Source organism: Hippopotamus amphibius, chromosome 3 (assembly GCF_030028045.1).
Source record: "Hippopotamus amphibius kiboko isolate mHipAmp2 chromosome 3, mHipAmp2.hap2, whole genome shotgun sequence".
In the NCBI taxonomy this organism is placed as follows: Eukaryota; Metazoa; Chordata; class Mammalia; order Artiodactyla; family Hippopotamidae; genus Hippopotamus; species Hippopotamus amphibius.
The window spans coordinates 73,219,188-73,225,187 of NC_080188.1; positions in this window are offsets into that span (position 1 = coordinate 73,219,188).

The following is a 6,000-nucleotide window of genomic DNA, read 5'->3' on the forward strand; positions in this document are numbered from 1 at the left end:
GAAACAAGACACATGTTGAGCAGCAGGAAAAGGTCTAAGAATCACAATAAAAAGGCTAATGCTTAATTTTAAAGGAAGATGTCTGGCCTGGGATTCATGACAGGGCTAGAGTGAGCATGGATATATTTTGAAGTAAATTTCCTCTTATATTCCAATATTCTAATCTTCCTTTGAATGATCTGTTCAGGTTTGGATCTACTTTATCTAAGTTATTAAATTCAAGTCTCTAATTATTGATTACTCTATCCATTTTCACCTTTTAGGTCTAACCTTCATTCTGTTGCATTATTTGCCATTCATTTCTTTTTGACATTTATAAAGGTAATTGTTGTTCTGGTACCTTTACAAGAACTATTTAGGTTATCATAGTCATGGGTCATTTAACACATTTTTCTAATCTCTGTTACCTCAAAGGTCCTCAACTCCTCAAATTCTGTGATTCTACAATTTCTAATTTGTGCCATAGTCTAGAAATTCCAAGAAGAAAAATAAAGGAGATGAATGAATTTGTTCAGAAAGGCATTTTAGGAATAAGAATCCCAACATTAATATTTATTTTGCACTAAACTAAACATGAATCTAGATTTAGGGATGGTTCACAGCTCATATAATTAAGCTAATGTTACAGAACTACAGAATCTTGAGTCTGCAAATGAAAAGAAATGGAGTTACTGAGTGAAATTTAAAGTTAATGAGCCTTTTCAGGCTTCATCGTGTTAAACAATATATTCCATTATTATAAATATTTGTAACAGTTATAAGTCAGATGATATACAGTACATTGATGACCACAATTTGGACCAAGTTGTCTGTAATTTCTCAGTTATTTTGAGGAACTTTATCATATAGATGACATTTACTTTATGTCTTGGGGCACCTGTAGATGATTTTTTATTGTGACATAAATCACCACATAATGCTTGAATGGCTGAAGGTTGCCTCTAGATTATCAGAGCTGTCAGAATCCATTTTTACACATCAGATTGAAAAAAAAAGAAACTCCCTTAATTCAAATCTGTTATTTCTATTATTATGTTATAGCTCCTATTCTTCTCTTAGGAAAGTGAAACCTATAAAGATTTTTTTTTTTCTGTCTTTGCAAAGGAGAATCTATGATAAAAGCACTCACAAATGACTCATTTTTTTCCTAAGATAAGGTCATAACTTTTATTTTGATTTCCAAAATTGTATATCCATTACGGTGGGAGTCTTGGGTAGGCTTCCATGCAAGCATACTAGAACTAGAACAGCGAGTAAATAATCTCATTTTGGAAATGGCCACAGGAAGCAAATGGCAAATCACGTCATATGTCAACTGGCTTCAGAGCTGTCCAGAGAATAATCGAATATTCATTCTTGCTAAAACTTGATTGTTATGTGGAGCTGTCAAAAGGATAGCAGTGTCTCCTTTCTGACTCTCTCCACACAGTTGGATAAGTTTGTATCAAAGACATGAAGCATCAAAGCTCATTTTTTTGTCAACACTTATTAATGGATATTATGTACTAACCACTGTGTTAAAAGCTGAGAATACCAAGGATAAGACATAATCCTTCTTCAAGAAAGTAAGAGTCTTCTGGAGGAAACAAAAGAGCAAAAATGTAATTTTAATACAGTTGTGTAAATGTTATGATAAGTACACACGCAGTCTAGGTAGGAGACAAGGAGAAAGAGCTTCCGACATAACCCTGTAAAGACTGGTTTGTGGGAGGGAGGCTTACAGGAGGAAGGCTCCCCTTTCCCTCCAGCCCATCTGGGGTGGGCCTGGGAGAGGGATGTTCCCATGAAACAGTAAAACCAAGACTCAACCATAGACGTCCTCATATTTTCCAGTGCTCTTTCCACTAACAAAGATGTCTGTTGGGGGAGATTTCCTTCTTTGTGGTGATCCACGTGAAGACTGACACGTACAGGAATCTCCTCATTGGTAAATTCAGTCAAATGCATTTGGAGAAAGAAAAACGAGGGATGGGGTGGAGGGAGTAGGAATTTCCACTGCTTGCCAATGAGTGAGCAGCGTATGGTGGGATCAAATCTGCTCTTCCCTCAATTAACGTTTCCGTATACCTCTCAGGGCTGCTATAAGACCTTCTGAGCAGAGGGATAGATGGTGACTTTTGAGGCTCTACTCCATCTTGAATTAAACTTCTCAAAATGTATCCACATCCCCTATTAAATACAGTTGACACATAACTATAAAAAAAAACTGAATTGAATTGCAGTTGACTAGTTATCATTTTATTTTGTAGATATTTAATTAAATGGTGTTAAATTTTGAGCCAATCATTTTCTTCAGGTTTCAGACAGATCTCTATGCCACCTTAAAAGCTTGTCAGTGGTGGATATTGTTCCTACCCTGCTCAGGTGCCCCTTTTCCTGTGATCATCCAGTCCTGACTAATGAATTAGAATACTTAAATTATATTTTCACTATATGCTCTTAGTATTCGCTATATAATACTGTATGCACTATTTTATACCTATTTATAAGACCAATGTTTTAATTAGCTATTGCCACAATAATCTTCTCTACCGAAGAACCACCAAATCTCAGTGGCATACAATAGGTTTTTATTCTTCTCTCGTGGGTTTGCTGATCAGCTGTGTTCAACATACTTCTTATTTTCTCCTGGGACCGTGAGCTAACTGGGCTAGCATGTGTTTCTCACAGTGATGACAGAGGTGTGAGAGAGAAAGTGGAAACTCGTGAGATCTCTTACGACCTAGAGTTGGAACTGACACAGTCATGTCTGTCTATATTTCATCAGCCAAAGCAAATCACAAAAGTCAAGGGGCAGAGAAATACACTCTCTCCACACTGAGAATGTGGCAAGAGTGTGGATTAGGATAGAGGTGAAAAACTGGGGGCAGTAATTGAATCTATCGAGTCACCTTCTACCCCAGGCAATGATTGCTATGTTCTGTGAGTGGTTAAAGGGTGTTATAGATATTAAGGACTCACCAGTTGACCTTAAAACCTAACCCCTTGATGAGATGTGACCCAACTATACGTCCACCAGCTGGTGAGCTATGTGCCCATGATCCCAAGTCACCCAGGTGAACTTCCAGGGTTGGAGGCTCTTTCCTCTAGGCTCAAGATACCCATGTTCATTTGGGCGTTAATTATACTGAGATCAAAAGCTGGATTTATGAAATCCAGGATATTCATTTTACTTTGAATTAAAGTGTTACTGAGCTCACGGTTTCCGAGAGAAAAGCCACTTCTACCAGCTCATTGCTTTGCGACAATCAATGTCTATTTTTTTTTCTAGCTGTTGGGTGTTTTGTCTACTATGGCCCCATTTCCCTTGTAAGGCTTTCCCTTACCTTCAACTAACCTTGATGCCTTGGTCAGTTATTGCCTATAACTTCCAGTGATGACTTACATATTTGTTTTATACTGGATGACTTTTATAAATGTTTGATTATGTGTTTATTTTCATTAAACATATGCTATTGTAACTTTCGAATACATAGATAAACAAAAAAAGTTAAGCACTGTAAACTTTCGAATACATAGATAAACAAAAAAAGTTAAGCACTGAGTGCTTTAGAAACATCATTTCAAATATTCCCCACAATAACCCTGCAAAATAGATATTGTTTGGCCCATTTCACAGAAGGGAAAACTGAGGAAGTGTGAGATCAAGGAACTTGCCTAAGTTGACACAGTCGATAAATGGCTGTCAGAATCTTCTGCACCGTCGCTGGTGCCTGAGCATTTTACTGTGTCACACTGTGTTTATGCACGATATATAATTCCTTCATTACACACAAAGTATAATTCCTCCACTTGGAGCTTCGTGGTGTCAATTTTAGTTAACACAAATCATAAATGTACTCTCAGTATAAACATTTAAACAGTTTAGAAATACTTAGAGGAAAACGTGAACATTAGCTTTTGAAATCCCCAAATCTCATCCCATTTCCCTCCCCAGGGGCAACCACTGTTATCTATTTGGTGTTAATTTTCCCAAGCCGTTTCTTGTGATTTTGTAAGTATGGTTATGTTTTGTGGATGTGTTTCTGCACGTGTGTGTGTGCCTTATAGAAAAGGAATCATGTATGGTATGATTCCTTCTATAATTTGCTTCTACAATAGCTTTCAACAATATCCTTTTCTTGGAACTCTCTTGCACTGCTGGCGGGAATGTAAATTAATACAACCACTATGGAGAACAGTATGGAGGTTCCTTGAAAAACTAAAAGTAGAGTTACCATATGACCCAGCAATCCAACTACTGGACATATACTCAGAGGACACCATAATTCAAAAAGACACAGGCACTCCAGTGTCCATTGTAGCACTATTTACAATAGCCAGGTCATGGAAGCAACCTAAATGTCCATCACAGATGGATGGATGAAGAAGATGTGGTACATATATACAATGGAATATTACTCAGCTGTAAAAAGGAATGAAATTGGGACATTTATAGAGACATGGATGGACTAGAGACTGTCACACAGAGTGAAGTGAGTCAGAAAGAGAAAAATAAATATTGTATATTAACACATGTATACAGAATATAGAAAAATGGTACAAACCAACCGGTTTGCAAGGCAGAACTAGAGACACAGATGTAGAGAACAAATATATGGACACCAAGCGGGGAAAGTGGGGAGGGGTTGGGGGGAAATGAATTGGGAGATTGGGATTGCCATATACACATTATTAATAAGAAAAAAAATATCAAATGGTACAATTTAAATATATGCAGTTTATTGTATGTCAATTGTATCGCAATAAAAGTTCTTGAAAAAAAAACCAAAAAAAAAAAAAATTCTTTTCTTACCTAACATTCAATTTTGGAGATGTCTCTGTGGCAGTGTGCTAGCTGAGTAGATAGCTGGTATCTATTTCCCCATTCTTCAATAATAAAAGGATTGTGATCAGGGCACATGCAGCTCAGAATAAAGTGGCATTTTCTACCCTCTCTGGCAGCTAGATGTGGCCATCTGATAAATTCTGGGCACAAGGATTTACATGGAAGCGTCTGAGACAACTCCTGGTTCCCTTCTGCAAAGAACAGCTAGCCTGTGTTGTCTGGTCCTCTCCCCTGTGTCCCTTCCTCCATCCCCTATCTGTAATGCAGACGACACCACCTAGAACCACAGGACTGGGACCAAGGACAACAGAGCAGTAAGATACAGAGGTCCAGGTATCAGCACCATGGAGTGTCGTAACAGTTCTGATCTCCCTTCTTGCTTAAGAGAGAAGAGTATTTTGCTTAAGCCACTGTTGTTTGGAGTTTTTTCCTGTTACTTGCAACTGTCCTTAATCCGAGAATCGTAAGTGGGTTGTAGCAAGTAGCAGAACCAGAGCACATGCGAGTGACTTGGTGGAGTAGGAAATCGGATATGATTGGCTGGAAAGTTCAGGACCCATATCTGATTCAATGGTCCCTATTGTATCTTGAAAGGCAGACCATGAACTGAAAGAGGCTGTCGGTTGGGGAGAAAGGAATGGAAACTGGAGAACGTGGATGGCGGCCTTTTTTGTATTCTTGCTGCAGCAAAGTCCCACAAACAGAGAGATGAACCTAGACCCGAGGGTTCCAGTGCTAAAGCTGGAAGAGAGTACAGCTCCACTAAGGACAGCCTTTTCAACCTGGAACCTGCCATCTACGTTGTCTCAGTGGCTACCTGGGATCCTAAGAGAAGAAAACCCTTTTACACCCCCCAAAAGAGCAGTTATAAGCAATGTCTCTGAAATGGTGATTTAGCAGGAAGTAGCTCTGTAGCCCCAAGCCTTTTTCAATCGCCTGCTAAGAGTTTTCTTGGATGAAAACATTAGAGTCTTCCCATATGTCAACTATAAATTGGCACTTGCCACGGGCACTTGCCATCTGCCTCTACAAGGATCAAATCACACTGCGCTGCTGCAGCTGCTGACCTTCCACATCCCCTGAAGGGCATTCAGGATGGAGACCAGGAAGGAGGCACTCTGTGCTTTGGAAAATGGGAGGATGGAACAGGACTTCAGATAGTTAGATGTTTT